This window comes from Herpailurus yagouaroundi, unplaced genomic scaffold (assembly GCF_014898765.1).
Source record: "Herpailurus yagouaroundi ecotype Mexico unplaced genomic scaffold, PumYag 28, whole genome shotgun sequence".
Lineage (NCBI taxonomy): Eukaryota > Metazoa > Chordata > Mammalia > Carnivora > Felidae > Herpailurus > Herpailurus yagouaroundi.
In genome coordinates, this window is record NW_024412376.1 from 110,945,146 (window position 1) to 110,965,158 (window position 20,013).

At 37.2% G+C, this 20,013-nt stretch overlaps 1 protein-coding gene across 2 annotated transcripts in view; it reads right to left on the bottom strand.

Moving 5' to 3' along the window:
• The window catches only part of MOB1B (MOB kinase activator 1B), a 52,809-nt gene that overhangs the window by 21,631 nt on the left and 11,165 nt on the right, over positions 1-20,013 (bottom strand). The window lies entirely within an intron of this gene.

Here is a 20,013-nt window from a genome sequence, read left to right on the forward strand (position 1 = left end):
CTATTCTAAGTCCTTCATTTTACTACAAGTAATTTATTTCCTTCATTAAAGATAGTTTCATGTCAATAAAACACAAAAATCCCAGAGTGAGAATGAGAAGCTACATGTTCTGCCCAGTTATAGGAAACATCAGCAATCTTAACCCAGAATTCCACATATGCAGATAAGTAGCTAGACATTAATATGGTTGGCTTCTCAAATTTCTCAGTTCGTGTGGATACATAAACACACACATTTTTTTAAACGGATCGAATGAAACTAGTATTAGAAATGTTTTTAAGAGTTTTTAAGAGGGGCGCCTGGGTGGCGCAGTCGGTTAAGCGTCCAACTTCAGCCAGGTCACGATCTCGCGGTCCGTGAGTTCGAGCCCCGCGTCAGGCTCTGGGCTGATGGCTCAGAGCCTGGAGCCTGTTTCCGATTCTGTGTCTCCCTCTCTCTCTGCCTCCCCCGTTCATGCTCTGTCTCTCTCTGTCCCAAAAATAAATAAACGTTGGAAAAAAAAAAATTAAAAAAAAAAAAAAGAGTTTTTAAGAGATGGATTCTTCTGTTAATACTATCAAATTTTTATCAAACTGTATTATATCCTGGTAATTCCTTCTCAATACTTCCCTTTTCTTCTCTTCATATAGAAAGGAACAGTTAAGAAGGAATTAGAGCAAGGAGAGGCTGGGTATGTGCGAACTCTAAAGTTTCATGTTACTAAATTCATACCACCAAAAACATTCAGTGAACATATGAATATGGAAAGGGAATTCCAAGAACAGACAGTTACACTTTGCAAGCTCTCCATAGCTTTTCACTCATTGCCTCCTTCTCCCATGCTTAGCCCCATGATCTCTCCTGTTTTCGCCAAGATAAAGGGTAGTTCTCAGTGCTGGTCACATATTATAATTACCTCAGGAGCTTTCAAAAAGTACTGAGGATCCTGAGTAAACTAAGAACCCAGTATCAAATTCAACCCAAATATGGAATTCAAATGACAGGTATTTTTCATTCTAAGGCAATGGAATCGTTGTTTAAACCGAAGTCTCTGTTCAGATGTTTAATTAGAGTACACTGATGTTCTTCATATTATTGCCCCCTCCCTCTGCCAGGTATCTCTACTCAACAGCCAAGGTAACTCTAAAAGCACTGATCAGACATTACTCCTCTGCTTAAAACCACCCAGTGGGTTTCCAGTGCCCCAAAGTAAATCCAAATATCAAATACTAAGACAGAGGCCCTGGGGGTGCCCGGGTGGCTTAGTCAGTTGAGTGTCCAACTTCAGCTCAGGTCATGATCTCGCTGTCCATGAGTTTGAGCCCCGCATCAGGCACTGTGCTGACGGCCTGGAGTCTGCTTCAGATTCTGTCTCCCTCTCTCTCTCTGCCCCTTCCCCGCTCATGCTCTGTCTCTTTCTCTCTGTCAAAAATAAATAAACATTTTTTAAAAAGTTAAAAAAAAAAAAAAAAAAGACAAGAGGCCCTGGACCGAAACCCTTCTTCAGTTTAATCACAGAATGCATTAAACACCAAATCCTCTCCCAGCATCTCTAAAATATAAAAACATAAAGATCATTATGCCTACACCAAACTTGAGACTTACTTTATTTTCCAGCTCTTCTCACCCTTTGTTTATCAAAATTTAGTGTCAGAAACAAACCTCACCAACATTTTCTACAAAGACATTTTACTGATTTATGTGTGATTAATGACAAAAATAGCTCTCCTATGACTAATCTGGTGCATGTCTTCAGGCAGGGTGTTAAAGTTAAATACACTCTCTTTAATTAGCCACTGTTCCAGTTAATGCAGCAACTGAGGACGTGACAAGCTGTTCTGAAAAGCGCTGGCGGAACACATGAGGATTATTAAGGACATCAGTTGTGCCTGCACTCAGAGGAGGGTCAGAGCCTCACCTGCCCCCCAAAACCATCTACTTGTTGACCCACTCTGCCATGAAGTCTTAGGCTTCCAAATGTTTTCTTGATTTATACTCCACCCAGAATTGGTCTTCCACAAAACTAAGTAAATCTACCTCATAAGACTTTAGTCTTGAGTAGAAAGAAAAAAAAAAAAAAAATCTGAGCTCGATTTTGTGAAGGCCAGCTATGTTATCTTAGGGAAATACCCCAACTTTCTTGAGCCTATTCTTTCTTAAGCAGTGAAAGCCTAATTAAAATAACAAAACATCACCACTGTCTAGATCTTAGATCTGCTGCAAAATGAGAAAAGTAATATATGTGAAATAAAGTTTGGTTAAAACTGTAAAGTGCTGTGCAAATGTTAGTTTTTTCATTGTCCTTCCTGTTCCCGAACCAGAATGAGAGAGTCACAAAGCAAAGGGTAGCACAATATCCAAAGCAGTATTCAAGCACCACTCCCACCCTCTTCTTCTAAGACTGGATGGGGGGTGGGGGGAGGGAGCGGCGGGGAATATAACCCTACTTCAGAAACAAATGCTTTTACACATCAAGTTTATGAAAGAATTTTTTTTTAATCCTGTTTTATTTTTTGGTGCTAGTCCCATATGAAGGTTCGGGTGATCTAATGCTAATCATGGAAATCAAGAAAACAAGGTTCTATTCCTCATTTTGCCACTTTCTTTTTATGTTACTTAGGAAACCACAAATTATTATCTGGGCTTCAATTTATTTGGTTTTTTGAAAGTCTGGAAAATAACTTTTTACAAAAAGGTATAATTTAAGAGATGAGATAATGTTTATAAAGTGATCTTAGTTCCCTGTAGACTACTGACTTCCTTCTCTGTTCCTCCTTTCCATGTACACTTAAACTTCAAAAATGTTTTCAAGTTCTCTAGTTTTCTTTCTCTCTGACCCTTCTGCTTTATTCAGGCAAAATAACCTAACCATTTCAATACTCTATATTTTTTATATATTCTTTTTAAAAACCATATTCAGGGGGTGGCCTGGGTGGCTCAGTCGGTTAAGCATACTACTTTGGCTCAGGTCATGATCTCACAGTTTGTGGGTTTGAGCCCTGTGTCGGGCTCTGTGCTGACAGCTCAGAGCCTGGAGCCTGCTTTGGACTCTGCCTCCCTCTGTCTCACTGCCTCTCCCCTGCGTGTGCTCTTTCTCTCTAAAATAAATAAACATTAAAAAAAAAAAAAAAGAAGAAGAACTCAGCTTTGTCCTTTATTTTTTTTTAATTTGTTTTAAGTTTATTTATTTTGAGAGACAGAGCATGGAAGTGGGGTAGGGGCAGAGAGAGAGGAGAGAGAATCCCAAGCAGGCTCCACACTGTAGGCACAGAGCCCAATGTGGGGCTCGACCTTGTGAACCGAGAGATCTTGACCTGAGCTGAAACCAACAGTCGGACGCTTCACTGACTAAGCCACCCAGGCACCCCCTTAACTTTGTCCTTTAAAAAATAAAAAAAAAACAAACATATTCAGCTTTGGTGTGCCTGGGTGGCTCTGTCAGTGAAGCATCTGACTCTTGACTTCGGCACAGGTCATGATCCCAGGGTCGTGTTATTGAGCCCTGTGTCAGGCTCTGTGCTGAGCATGGAGCCTGCTTAAGATTCCCTGTCTATCCGCCCCCCTCCCTCACTCAGGTGCTCTCTCTCTCCAAAAGAAAAATTATTAAAAAATAAATTAAAAAAAAAAGCATATTCAGCTTTTTCAACAGCTACCTGAAACTTCCTCTAGTATCCACCATACCCTGGAAGGGGGGGGTCAGTACTAGTCCTCATTCCTAGGTCAAAAGATCAACTGACAGAGTCCTCAAGTTCAAAAGCACAAAGAGGAAAGCATATATGCAAAAGTCCTCATCAATGAGTACAAAGCTCTTATAATAACAATGCATGCCCAAATGCATGTATGTCACATGGCATTTTAAGATATTTGGTGAAAATATTCAAAGACATTTTCAATAACAGAAAGTATGTTGCCCTCCCAACCTACCCTCCTCAGAAGAAATCTGCTTATCTGAAGAATCTCAGAACTAAGATCTTATATATCCTTCCAAACAGTCTATGCCTATACAAGCATAAAAATGCTTGGACATGTTTTTTGTTTGTTTGTTTGTTTGTTTGTTTGTTTTTACACAGTTGTTGCATGCTATAGTATACTAAATAATGTTTTTCACTTAATATCCAGGAGATGATTGTATATTAAGGCAGAAGCAGATCTAATTTATTCTTAAAACTGAATAGTACTTCCTTATACGAATGTATAATACACATATATATATTTAACTTTATTTATTTATTTTGTGAGAGTGAGAGAGAGAGAGAGAGCAGGAGAGGGGCAGAGAGAGAGAGGGAGAGAGAGAATCCCAAGCAGGCTCTGCATTATCAGTGCAGAACCCAACATGGGGTTCAAACCCATGAACCACAAGATCACCACCTGAGCTGAAATCAAGAGTTGGATGCTCAACAGACTGAGCCACCCAGGCGCCCCAAAGTATAACATATTTTAATCAGTCACTTCATGATAAACATTTAGGTTGTTTCCAGTCACTTGTTACTATAAACAACGCTACAGTAAGTAACCTTGTGCACATGTATATATGAAAAATAAATTGCTAAAGTAAAACTGCTGTGAAGGACACGCACATGTTTTAATTTTACATAAGCCTATTTTTCTCCCCAAATAAGTCATACCCTTTTACAATCTCATTAACAATGTATGAAAATAGCTAACACAGTATCATAACTTTAAGAGAATTTGGAGCTTTCTGATTAGACAGTGAATGACACATTATATATAAGGATGTTACATTGATAAATCATGGCATTACCCAGGGGTCTTTTCTTTCCAAATAAACAACCAAGATTCAGGATTGTTTCTCCTAGTCAGTCCTCTTATTCACATCTGAAGGCCGATCAGTTTCTACAGCAAGACAGGATGGTTTGACAAATAACTGAGTCCTAAAGGAAAACCCTGAACCCACATCTCTTACAATTGGTAATCCAATTTGATCTACCTTTTGTAAATTTCAACAGCATTATTTATTTGCTCTTTGAGAACCTGACGAATAGATTAGCCCCCATAGTGACACTAGGTTAACTTCCATAAGCCATTTCTCTCCATCTCAACACTCACATTTATCATTACCCTTATTTTAACCCTTATTGTCCAATCCAACTATCAATGAAGTTGATACTTCCCAAGTTGAACAGGAGAATCTTAAGGCTATAGGAATTGGGGAGGGGAGAGATATATAGAAAACTCAAAACAGGGGAACCAGTAAGAGTTAGAAGAATAGATGTCTGTATATTTTGACACCCAAGAACATGCCAATTATCTTGAACAAGTTATTTGACATTACCAAGCTTCAGCTTCCTCATCTATAAAATGGGAAAAATAATATCCACCTTACTACTGAACCCTGTGGTAAGACCTCCACTAATATTAGTTCTCTTTGCTTCACCTCTAGGTACCAACCTGTCATTCACATCAGTAGCTCCTTCCATAGGTCTAAGTCCAATACTAAAGATCATGTACTTGATAAATATTTCTTAATTGACAGTTCCAGTGAACTTCAGGCTGAGAACTCCTACATCAGGACAGTAATGATGATTAATATTAACTAACATTTACTGCAGGCTTTGTGCTGAGAAGGATTTTACATGCAATATCTCATTTAGTCCTCTTAACTATGATGTATATGCTATTATTTTCTTTATTTTATGGGTAACAAAACTGAGGTTTAAAGAACTTAAGTATTTGCTTAAGATTATAAGAGTGGTAAATAAAGGAGCCAGAATTTAAATCTAGGATTGAAATCTTGAAAGCTCATTCTTTTACCCACTACTGAAGACTGCATGATGCTTACTTACCTTTACCTTCCATCCAATTATTTCTAATAATTTTCTTCCTATATCACCACAGTTTAATCAAGTCACTTATGAAAAAACACAAGACTAATTCATAGTGAGAGAGTTATCAGTTAGGCACATTTTTTTTTTTAACGTTTATTTATTTTTGAGACAGAGAGAGACAGAGCATGAACGGGGGAGGGTCAGAGAGAGAGGGAGACACAGAATCTGAAACAGGCTCCAGGCTCCGAGCTGTCAGCCCAGAGCCCGACGCGGGGCTCGAACTCACGGACCGCGAGATCATGACCTGAGCCGAAGTCGGAATCTTAACCGACTGAGCCACCCAGGCGCCTCAGTTAGGCACATTTTTAAAACAATCTTCAAACTACCTAATTCTATCTCCTCTCCTCATACCTCTACTAATTTATATGAATACTTAGCACTGCCATTAAGGAAAAACAAAATCCCGCCAGAGAACAATTTCCTCCAAAAGGGTGCCAAACATACTAATGCTTTCAGAAAGGCAGATATGCACCAGCAAAAAATGTTAGAAATTGCCAAAATCAAGTACAACATGTTCTAAAAACAATAAAGCTAAAGACTCTAAGCTAAAAACATTGAGTACCAAAAAGACTACCTTCAATTCAAGGAAGTTTGCAAACTGAACAGACATACCTACTTACATTTCTGCCTAACATTCCTTTTAAGCCACTATTATGAGTGGTGCTACTGCTACTATCATCAATGACAGAGTAACAAGTTCCTTAACACCGCTGGAAAGCAAGAAAAAAGGCTATCAGCAGGCCAGAAATTGAGGAATTCTGGTAAGATTAAAAAGTTGATGAGAATACACCTAAAACTAAAAGGATATTATATGTCAATTATACTTCAATAAAAAAACAGATTTTAAAAAAAGTTGATGAGATACAGGGACAAAGTCTAAAAAAACCTAGTTTAGAACATGCGCACTGATAAATGAGTGAATCTTGATAACACTATGCTAAGTGAAAAGAACCCAGACACAAAATATGTTGTATCACATAATGTATAATCCCATTTATACAAAACGTTAGAACAGGCAAGTCCATAGAGACAGAAAATAGGGGCTGTAAAGGGAGAAATGGAAGAGTGTCTACTAATGACACAAGATTTCTTCTGGGGGGTTAATGAAAATGTTCTGGAATTAGATAGTCCTGATGATTGTGTAACTTTTTAATATACTAAAATCTACTAAACTGTACACTTAAAGATGAGTTTTATGGTGTGTAAATTATACTTCCGTGTTTTACATTTTTTAAAGAAAAATCTTTACTATTAAAAAATAATTCTCCTCACCACCTCAATAAATCAGTTTCTTTCATCCATTTATCCAGTCTTGCATTCTGCATTCCAAGTAACATACTCTGACCACCACTTATGTTCTAAGAAGCACCGTTCTAAGCCGAGACACAACACTGAGCAAGAATCCCTACTCTCCTGGTGGGGATGGAAGGAAGAAGATTCCAATATTTATAGGAAGAACCAACAGACTCACTACTGGATTTCATGATTTGTGGACAGTGGTGAAGAATCAAGGAGGATTCCTAGATTTTTAGTCTCAAGTAGATAGAAGATGGGCCACTTATGGAGATAGGCTTTGGAAGATGGGTTTAGGACATATTAACTTGAGATATCTATCAGACATCCAAATGGATATGTTAGGTAGGCAGTTGTATTTACAAGACTTAGGCTCACAGGAAAGATCAGACTGAAGGTAACTAACAATTTCAGTATCTTCACTGGTTAGCACAGGGCCAAAAGAGGCACTAGTATATTATTAAATGCATATTTTATAAGTTAAGAAAAGTCCTATAGTAGCAAAGAAAATTGTTCAAGATTTAGCCTAGGGCTTCCCAGATATCTGTAGTCATGGAAACTTTTCTTCCAAATTTTAACATCTTGCTCTTTAACACATTATTAGGGAATATTGTACTCGTATATTAAACTGCTAACTGGGTTGCCTCTCAATGTGAAGCAGGTTCACAACTCTTCAACTTTATAAAGTTATAACTTAGTGACTTCATATAAGAACAAGTAGAGGGTTGGGCAAGTCACTATTTAATACCCTATAAAATTTTATAATCTAATCCTTGGAAAATAATAAAGCACTTCATACACAAAGGCCAATTAGTTTCTACATCTGTGAAGTGATCTGAGGCATTATCTCAGCTACAGGCAAAGACACTAAAGTTTAATAGCTCATCTCCGATCACCCTCTGAGCTTTTGAGTCGTATATAGGCTGCAGTTTCCTTTCCCCAGCACTAAATTCATTACCCCAGTCAGTAAATGGGTAGTGAAACCACAAGAGACTTTAGGAAGTGCCCAGAGTCAAATGTCTGGGTGATTTCTATGCAATAGCAGTGACTCCATTTTCAGAACCCTATACAATGTGCTGCAGTGTTAAAAAGAAGACTCCAAAACTTGCATGTGTAGAACTCAGAATGAACATCGATCTAGCAAATGAGTTGGCAGTAATTCCAAATAACACCGGTATTTCAACCAAAGGTATCTAGGGAGCTTAAACATCAATTCTTTTAGAAAATTTTTCCTAAACTCTCAGGAAAAACTGTCCATTCTCTCTTGTGTCTCACTGTAGCTTAATGCTCCTGAAACACCTTATGTGTGTATTTTTGTGTTTATTCTCTTTTAGATAGTATACTGGAGACGATATCATCAGTTATGTAGAACCATGATGACAATTAAATGAGTGAATACATTTAAAGCACCTTAGTTTTAAGGTAGCTTTACACAGCAAATGCACAACACAGGAACTAACAGCTTTAAAATGTTCAATGAGGGGCGCCTGGGTAGCTCAGTTGATGGAGCAGACGACTCTTGATTTCAGCTCAGGTCACGATCGTGCTGAGTGTGATCCTGCTTAAGAGTCTCTCTCTCTCTTCCTCTGCCCCTCTCCCCAGCTCAGGCATATGCACACACTCTCTCTCTCCTCTCAAAAAAATAAAAAATAATAAAATAATAAAATGTCCTGTGAATGAATGACTACATGTAAATGCATATTTACATGCAGGTATATGTGTAAGTAAAACACCAATCCTTACTTTATCCCTTAGTCCATTCAGGCTGCTATAACAAAAGACTGAGTGGCTTATAATCAATAAAAGTTTAGTTCTCAGGTTCGGAGGCTGAAAGTTCAACAACAGAGTGACAGCATTGTCAGGTACTGGTGAAGGCCCTCTTCTAAGCTGGTGCCTCCCACTTCTCACTGCATCTTCTTATGGTGGAAGGGGCTACGGAGCTCTGTGGGGTCTTTTTTTATAAGGGCACTAACTCCAATCACCTTCTAATCACCTCCAAAAGGCCTCACCTCCTAACACCATCGTATTGGGCATTAGGAGTTCAACATACAAATTTGGGGGAACACATTCAGGCCATAGCAATTCTACCACCACACGTATACTAATCCACAAAGAGTCAGCTTAAAACACTACCTCTCATGCTTATTTGTTTACGTTTTTCTTTCTCACACTTGATTACATAAATGTGAGTTACGAATCATGTTTTAGTCACCCTTGAATCCCAAGTACCTAACACAGAACCTGGGATACAACAGATTCCTAACAAATGTTTACTTAACATTAAATAATAATGTTGAAGGGGGAGAAAAGCTTGTTCTTATTGCAAAGAGCAGTTGTTACCAATATTAAAGAAAAAAAAAGGATCCATCATCTTTATTTGGCACACCAAATCTGAAAGATTTTAACTGCAGCAAGAGAAGCAGCAGATGGATTGGGGATAGTTCCTAATCCTGATAACCAAAATTTCATTTTCAATCTTGGGCCCTTTGCAGTTCTACCCTACTTAAACCTTGGTTTAAAAACTGGTCAGTCAGGGGCATCTGGATGGCTCAGTTGGTTAAGCATCTGACTTCAGCTCAGGTAACGATTTCGAGTTTTGTTAGTTCAAGCCCTGTGTTGGGCTCTGCGCTGACAGCTCAGAGCCTGGAGCCTCCTTTGGATTCTGTGCCTCCCTCTCTCTCTCTGCCCCTTCCCCTCCTTGTGAGTTCACTCGCCCTCTCTCCAAAATAAATAAACGTTAAAAAAAAAAAAAAGAAAAAAGAAAGAAACTGGTCAATCTGGGGCACCTGGGTGGCCCAGTCAGTTGAGCATTCAACTCTTGATTTCAGCTCAGGTCATGATCACGGTTGTGGGATCTAGCCTGGCACTGGGCTCGGGCTACATTGACAGCACAGAGCCTGTTTGGGATTCTCTCTCTCAACCCCTCGAACTCATGCTCTCTCTCAACATAAATAAATAAACATAAAAAAAAAAAAAGTAATAAAAAATAAACTGTCAAGACATCTCAGCAATTCTAAGCAAGCTTACTCCTCCCAGTGGGGGGAGAGGAGGCAAGAGGTTGTTTTTATACTTTTTTTATTACTGAAATATAATTGACATACAATGTTATGTTAGGTTCAGGTGTAGAACATATTGATTCAACAATTCTATATGTTACTCAATGTTCACCACAAAAGGGGTAGTCACCATCTGTCACCATACATTACAAAATTATTGACTATATTTTCTATGGTGTACTTTTCATCTCTGGAACTTATTTTATATATATTTAATAACTAAGAAAGTTTCCATATCCTCCCATTGCTTAAACTAATTTAATCATACTTTAAAAGCTAAAATGCAAAATAAATAAATAAATAATAAATAAATAAATAAATAAAAGCTCATATGCATTTACTTGTGGTAATAGGATTACTTTTTCTTTTTTTCCAAAGCAAAACAGCAGAATTACTCTGGGATTTAATCCAAAATAGCAACCCACTATAAAGGATTCAATAAAGAATAAAGTCTGCAGTCTTGGCACCAATGGAACAATTTTTTTTTTTTTTTTAAGTAGGCTCCACGCCCAACATGGGGCTCAAACACACAACCCTGAGGTCGAGAGTCACCTGCTCTACCGACTGAGTCACCCCGGTGACCCTTGGAACAATCTTTGTATCAGATACAGATCTCAAGGTAACAATAGGGGAAAGATTCACCTACTATTCCTATAGTCTATCATTCGCCTACAAATACAGAGCAGTAAAGCAAGAGGTATACAATGCAATCAATGACATCGTTTTGTGGTCTAAATGCTGGGAAATTAAATTCTTATGACAAAGCCAACTTGACTAGGAAAAAAATATGAAATTAAATCAGATACAGCCTACTCCTCCTTATCTCATATACTTTTAACTGAACTTTCTTTTTTCACCGATGTCTAGTCATCCTTAAAGAATTAATCCAGGTATCATCTTCCTCAAGAGGTTTCTCTGATAACCTAGATTGTGTTAAGGAAGCCTTCTCTGTGTTCACATAGGACACTATCACGTGTCTCTATTTTACAATGTACCATGAGTTTCTCAAAGGTATGAACTATTTCTAAGTCAGCACTACATCTCCAGAATCTAGCAGAAGGCATAGGTTGTAACAGATCTTTAATAAACGTTTTGTTGAGCTAAACTGATAAAAGATTCCAGATCAAAAATGGTAAAGTAAACCAAGTATTTTGGCATAATCTGCTGAACTCATATCCTGGGCTTACAAAAATAGGTTCAATCATAACGGACATAAGCAGCATAGTACATACTACATTACTACATATGTATAGTGGTAAAACATCTTTCTGGTAGTCAGTTAACAAACGCAAGCACAAAATTACAGCTTAAGACTGTAGGACTGAATTTACTCTGACACTGTCAGTTTAAATTTCAGGGATCCTCAATGGGATGGTCCCTTCCAAGGTACTGGAAGCAGTCCTAACAATGTGTTCCCATGGTCATATGTTTTCACAAAACTTGCAAAGGAATGCTAATTGCAACTGGTTAAGACTGCTTTCTCTAACTCCTGCTCCATCACGCTTCCGCCTTGGCTAATGCAGTATTCTGGGCATTTTGCTAAAGGGAGGTTGAGGTGGAGAAGTATGTAGGTTTCACAGGATATGTCTAGTTCTCAATCATTTCCATGCATAATTAAATTACTGCTAGTCTAGGTACAGGAATGTCTTCCAAGAATATTCTTACACCCAAGCACTGCCTCATTTGGTGTCATTTACACATTAATGTGCAGGACCACAGTCATCCAGACATGAGCTCCACAGGGTATTGGCAGAGACATAAGAACACTGTACTACACATCAGCTAAGGAAAAAACTTAGTCGAGATATACTGAAATTTGACAGCAATCTTAAAATAGTACATGACATTACCAATGAGTTATAGATCTGAAACTCTTGAAAGTTATCAATAATAATAAACACATTTTGATCAGTAATGCTAGAAGGAAATAATCTATTCTCTCTATAGAATAATCTACTCTCTCTACAGAAAACAGTAATCCTATTTTACAAATTGTTGACATAAGAAGTAAAAAAGTATGCAGTCAAAAATGTATACAAAAATATATTAAGGTATATCGGGCAGTTAATTAATAAAAATGTTATTTTTCTATATTTTGTGATATTCATTGACTTGGCTTTATTAAATATGTAATTTATTATGATTTTTTTCTTACTCTAAATATTTACTTTGCTACCTAATTTTGTATTCATTAATTTTTTATTCATTTTCTCCAGAAGGGCTCCCAAATCTCTACAAAATCTCTAGTCTCTACCCATTTTAAGGCTCACTAAAGGTACTGACAGATGGAAAATTAGAAGTTGGCTGATATAACCAATTCTCTCAATTATCCACACATAAACCTACTTAGGTACCTTCTCAAAGAAACTGCCCTTGGCCATCCCCTAAAGAATTAGCATGTCTTCTTTCAAGCATGACTGTACTCTGTACAGTATTCTGTTACTGTATTTACCCAATTGAAAATTATGTTAACTAGTCTGTCTTCCTTTTTGTCATGTGCTTAAGAGCAGGTCCTACACTTCTTATTCATGTGGGTATTTTTTCAGAAGCTACTTTTAATGCAATAAATGATCGATAATTGTTAATCTTTCTAAGAGTTGCTACCCCTGGAACTACTACTATCTTTAGGAAAGTTTATTAAAGCTCTTTCAGTCACTATGTTAGTTGTATCAGATGTTGACTGATTAACCATTGTGGAAGTGAGGAACAGGATTAACTATAAGAATTCACATGAGCTAATTTCTTTAGGATCCTAGGAGGTGAAGTAGTTAATTATCATCTCAGTGCTTTGCTCACCTAAAAGATCATCATAGTTTAAAAAGCTACATTGTCCAGTGGAGAGAAAGGAGCAGCAAGTATAAACAGCAGATCCCCCATAAAAGCTGAGCAACTCACAGGATATCCAACTGGCTCAGCTGGTAGAGCATGTGATTCTTGATCTCAGGGTCCTGAGTTTGAGCCTCACACTGAGCATAGAGCCTACTTAAAAAAATAATAACAAAATAAATAAACTAAAATTTATGGGAGGCCTGGCTGGCTCAGTCAGTCACAACTTAGGGTTGTGAGTAGAAGCTCCACATTGGGCACTGAACTTACCTTAAAAAACATAAAACAAACAAACAAAAAAAACCTGAGCAACTAATTTAGCTAATAGATTCTCCAGGACTATGTAAAGAAAAGTCTGTCCTTAAATCAAAGAGCTACAAAGAATGGCCTTTGCTTTTACTTTAAAAAGTTAAGGTAACTTCTGGGGTGATAAAAATGTTCTGGGTCTTGAAAACGGCATGGGTTAAAAAAAAAAAAAAGAAAAAGAAAAAAAGGGTATGGGTTACACAGACTTTATACACACTTGTCTAAACCTATCAAACTATATACCTCAGATCTGAGCATTTCACTGTTTGTAAATCATATTTCAATAAAACAAAAATAAAGATAAACCTAAAGGGGTGAACGTGAGCCTAAGACATATCTCTGAGCTACATAATATGGAAATATAGCTCCCATGATGTTCTTAAACATATAAACAATGATTTTTTTTTCTTTACTGACTTTTTTGCCTCTAGTTCAAGTGTTTTGAGCCTCTGATAATCTGAAAGACATTTAAGAACTTTCTCCCTAGAGACATAAGAGACAAAATATTTTGCACATAGGAATTCAGGGAGGTGCTAAAACATGTCCAAAAACCCAGATAAAGAACTCCTGTCCTAATCTGTCTCCTTTTTCTCAGGCTATCACAAGAACATTCATGTTCTTGTGAAATTTTCCATGAGCTCCACATTTATTTTTTAATCCTAGAGAAGTATTCTTTTGGATAAAACACAGACATTCAGGATGAATAAATACAGACCCTTTTTACTCAATGAAAAATAATCTATAGTTTATATCCTATGGTTTATTCTTTATTAAACAGTGACTCTAAAGAAAGCTTTGATCATATTTGTATCATACTTTAAAGTTCAAAATGACAGCACTTATAAGAAATTCAGTGTATTAAATTAATAGTCTTAAGAAAATAAGGAAGTTCATGGTGATGCCTATAAATACAGATAGGGTCCAGGAAAATGGGAAAATTTAATTTCTTTTATTTCTTGGAGCTGGAGAAAGATATCAGGAACATAAATACAAAACTTATAAATTGTTTCCTCCTATAATTTCAAATGCAATTGACTGGTTTTTGTTTGTTTTTACATAAACAGAGATCATTCCCGATTTGGAGATAAATTTTAACCAATGAGTAATTGAAGTCAAAGACATTAAAGATTTAAATGAGATTTGCTAAAGCATAACTTCAGAAGCATAACCTGAATAATATGGATTATTAGTGAAGACTGATAATAGATAATACATAAAAGACAGTTCCTTACATACAGCTCAAATTTGTATTAATCTGTTTTCTTGTAAAAATGAGTTATTGAACTGTTAGTTGGAAAAAGGACTTTTACACTCCTTACCCACTAAGACATCACTGAAACAAAAGCAACTCAAAAAGCACAAAGTAGTTTAACACAGTGACATAATTTCCTTTCACTTACAGACACCACATAACTGTCAACACTTAACAGAATGTGGCAATAAAATGAATTAGAACTTATAAGAAAACTATTTTGAAGAGTGAATTGTTGAAGATGGTAGGCTACAAATACACATTAGCTTCCACTCCCTACTCAAAATGATAATAAAGTGAATTTAAAAAAAAATTATAATCCTGTAAGGACAAACAGAATGAAAGAGAAGACAACAATAAAAATTTTAAGATTATAAAATAGATGAAGAAATAACTGAATTGACATACCTAAGGAAACCTAACCCTAAACTTAGAAGCTACCCAATTTATACCATAGATCCCACAAAAGGTTCAGGAATGAAATAAGTAGGATACTCTGGAAGTGGGAGTGAAGATAGAGCAAGACTTTCACAGTCTAAGAAATTACACACCCAGCTTCCCTCTGCAATCTACACAGTGGGCATCTGTACTACCCCCCTCCTAAGAAAAGATTAGGGTTACCTACAAAAGGGCAAAACAGAGACGGTGTCTAGCTTGGGAGATAAGGCACACGTGGAGGCAAATGTACCATAGCTAACATTGAGAGATTAGATGAGTGTGAAAAATCAACATCGAGACCTCTATAGCCCCCAACCTCCAGCTCCTTCAGGATACCAAAAACCTTGCAGCCAGGATAATAATCTCCAAGCAATGTAAGTGATGGATCACTAAATTCTACACCTGAAACTGTTTACCATATATGCTAACTAGAATTTAAATAAAAATTTGAAAAAAAAAAAAAAAAAAAGCAAACACCAGAAGAGCTCTTGCTGGCAATCTGACCACACCATGTAAAAAGGCCTAAAAAGATTCATACCAGGAGTTCTTCAAAGAAATAGCCTAGCCATATCACCTTTCAGCAAAGACCACAGTTAACATGCCCTTCACACACAAGCACACAGATTCCAATTGGATTTTCAATTGTCCTACATGTAAATAAAAGCAGAAAGCAAAGGAGTTACCAGGCATTTGCAGGGAGCCTCTAACATGAAAGAAGACACTAAAATAGAAAAAAGCAACCTGGAGAATAAAAGATGCAGAAGAATAAAAATGACCCCATTCCAAAAAGAACTATATAATACTGATAGGAAAAAAATATTGCTTCATGAAATAAGAACAGGATACTATATAAAAAAGAGAAACTAGGGTCCCTGGGTGGCTCACAAAAGACAGATGGCCAACAAGCACATGAAAAGGTGCTCAAGGTCACTAATCATCAGGGAAATGCAAATCAAAACCATAGTGAGATATCATCTGATATCTGTCTGAATGGCTATTATCAAAAAGACAAGAAATAACAAGTATTGGTGAGGATGTGGAGAAAAAAGAACGCGTGCTCACTGTTGGTAGAATGTAAACTGCTACAACCACTATGGAAAACAGTATGAAAGTTCCTCAAAAAATTAACAATAGGGGCGCCTGCATGGCTCAGCCAGTTAAGCGTCTGACTCTTGGTGTCTGCTCAGGTCATGATCTCACGGTTTGTGAGTTCAAGTCTCGCATCAGGCTCCATACTCACAGTGCGGAACCTGCCTGGGATTCTCTCTCTCTCCCTTTCTCTCTGCCACTTCCCTGCCTGTGTTCTCCCTCTTTCTCAAAATAAATAAATAAACTTAAAAAAAAAAAAAAATAGAACTACCATATGAGCCAGCAATTCCACTACTTACTAAGTATTCACCCAAGGGGGAACGCATGAAACCAACAAGATATATGCACCCTTATGTTTCCTAAAGCATTATTTAGCATATCCAAGATATGGAAACAACCTAAGTGTTGTTCAAAGGGAAAATGGATAAAGAACATTGGCAGGGGCACCTGGGTGGCTCAGTTGGTTGAGCATCCGACTCTTGATTTAGGTTCAGGTCAGGATTCCAGGGTCGTGGGATTAAATTCTGCATCCTGCTTTGCACTGAGCACAGAGCCTGCTTAAGATTCTCTCTTTCCCTCTGCCCCTCTCCCCTGCTTATGCGCTCTCTCTTTAAAATAAAAATAAAAATTTTTTAATATGTAATACAAACTCACATGAATACTACTCAGCCATAAAAAAAAAATAAAATCTTACCATTTGCCACAACATGGATGGACCTATAGGGTATTACGCTAAGTGAAATAAGTCAGAGAAAGGCAAATACTGCATAATTTCATTTACCTGTGGAATCTAAAAACCAAAACACAACAAAATCCAAACACATAGATACAGAGAACAGATTGGTGGTTGCCAAGGGGAGGGAGCTTGGGGGAAGTGCAAAATGGGTGAAGCGGATCAAAAAATTCAAAGTTCATTCCACTTATAAAATAAGTAAGTCACAGGGACATAATATACAGCATAAGAAATAGAGTCAATAATGCTGTATCTTACTTTGATGACACTAGACTCACAGTGGTGATCATTTTGCAATGTACACAAATGTTGAATCATTCTGCTACACACATGAAACTAATGTAATACTATATATCAATTACACCTCAATAAAAAAAGAAAAATAATTCAATAATTAATGCCTAGAAATGAAAAAATTAAATAACACTATAAATTAGAGATAAGAAATTAAAACAATCAGGTAAAAGAGTTCAAATGGCTGTATCCTGAAGCAGGAAAAAAGAGGTTGTTTTTCTAACAAGCCTTACAGAACTATTTAAATCATGTACATGTAGAATACCAACAAAAATAAATTTTTAAAAGTATAAAAGCTTAATTAAAAAACAGTGTGAATGTTTATTAAAATTTGGCAATAAAATAGACTATTTACAGAAATGTCAATAAACTGTTCTATCTTTAAAATCAAAGCAGGGGCGCCCGGGTGGCTCAGTCGGTTAAGCGTCCGACTTCAGCCCAGGTCATAAGCTCACAGTTTGTGAGTTCAAGCCCTACGTCAGGCTCTGTGCTGACAGCTCGGAGCCTGGAGCCTGCTTCAGATTCTGTGTCTCCCTCTCTCTCTGCCCCTCCCTAGCTCACGCTCACTCTCTCTGTCAAAAATAAACTTTAAAACATAAAATAAAATAAAATAAAATAAAATAAAATAAAATAAAATAAAAGCGTACTGTGCAATATATCTATCACTCATAATATTTCCAGTACACCACAAATCAGTAAGCCAAAATCACCTATATATGTGGAGACTTCTCATCCTAATGGTTCATTAGCTGGTGGCTGCTTAGCTGTTATCAAATTGTTTCAAAAACATTCATTCACCTTAGAAACTGCCAGATTCAATCAATTTGATATACCAATGGTCCCTGAGAAAGCCAAAAGCCATGAATGAAATACATACAGAGTTGAGATCTGTTAAAGCAGCATGCAGCACAGAGTAGTGGGAGGACGCTGGCTGCCAACTACAGTCCTACAGCCCTGGAGTAACACTGTGCCTCCACTACTTAGTGAGACACGTAGACTTAGTCACTTAACCTCTCTAGAGCCTTATTTGCGTCATCTACAAAATGGAGACAGCATTATGCTGCAGTCGTTTCAAGAATTAGAAACCAGAGAATAAAAAACACTAATGCAATACTGGACACAAATATCGACAAAAGCCATCTACCATTACTGTTTAACTCGGGGCATTATCTATTTCACGTGGAATAGTGGAAACCTTGATTTTTGCAGTTGGGTATGCTGGAATCCTGTATTTGGCTTGTACTAGTTATGTGACTTTAGGTAAGCTACTTAATCATTATGATTACAAAAAAGAGAAATCACGGGGCGCCTGGGTGGCTCAGTCGGTAAAGAATCGACTTCGGCTCAGGTCATGATCTTGTGGTTGGTTCTTAAGTTCGAGCTGCACGTTGAGCCCCACATCGGGCTCTGTGCTGATAGCTTGGAGCCTGGAGCCTGCTTCAGATTCTGTGTCTCCTCCTCTCTCTCTCAAAAATAAATGAACATTAAAAAAATTTTAAAAAGAGAGAGAAATTGTATCACCTACCATGTAAGATGGTTCTGAAAACTAAATGATATGTATAGAAATGTAAAGAACCACTGGTGCATAGTCAGTTCTCCATAACTGACACCACTTAAATATAGCCATACCATCTCTTTATCCCTTAGAGCAAAGGCCCTTCCACAGACATAAGCTTAAGTTACATCTACATATTGTACATTTTAAATAAGCAATTGTAAAAAGAGTAAATAATCATGTAATGTCAAAAAATACAACTAAAATAACAAGAGACCTGGAATTCTTGGTGTAATCAAATCTCATCAGGATTTGTTTACACAAATAACAAAGAGTGGCCTTAGAAAATCACAAGATCCCAGAGTCTCAACTGGTTTGTCTAAAAATAAGAGGGTGAACTGGAATCTTTTCCAACCCTAAAACTGTAAATTATTTACCCAGAGATTTGATCTCATTCTCACCAATTCCACAACTCACCAGAAATCTCAGACACCATGAAGACTGCATATTGTTAAACATAAAACTGTTCTTTTTATAAATAAGAAAAAAAGGCACAAAAGTACAATGACTTTGCCCAACTTAAATTCTGCACTGCCACCACCTAATTTCTAAGTCCTACCTCTCAGAGTCTGATATACAGGGGCCTATACAGGCTCTAGACATATTGTTTTAGAGTACATCTGCAGATCACAAGCACAACTGAATTCTTCTTCTTTTTTTTAATATTTTTTAAAACATTTATTTTTGAGAGAGAGAGCACAAACAGGAGAGGGACAGAGAGAAAAGGGAACAGATGATCCCAAGCGGGCTCCACGCTGACAGCAGAGAGCCCGATGCAGGGCTCAAACTCACAAACCACGAGATCATGACCTGAGCCAAAATTGGAAGCTTAAACAAATGAGCCATCCAGGTGTCCCAAGAATAACTGAATTCTTCTACAGACGAATGCAGATAAAATATTTCCTTTCTTCAAGATTGTTTCATTCGCCCTTTCTGTTGAGAAGCAAGGGTTTCCATTTTTCAGATCACCAATGGTTTAACCATGAGCTTATGGCACCCAAGCACAGGATAATCAATCCTCTAAATGAAAGCTAACAAGAACAGCTATCATTACCAGGGTTATGTCAGGAAAGCCCCTATGCAAATAATACAGATGCAGTCAAACCTGGGAACACAAGGCAGAGAAAGGGCTATATAAAACTCCAGGAATGGTACAATAAAAAAAAAAAAAAAAAAAAAAAGTCCCTTTAATCCAAATACTGCAAAAATGACATTTTACACTATCTGGAATTCAGCAATGCTCCCCAGTACCTGCAGCAGGCTTTAACTATAGCCATAGCCACTGAAAACTAAGAAAGGATAACACAAACAAGTGAAAACCATCAAAGAGGAGGAAAAGAAAAAAA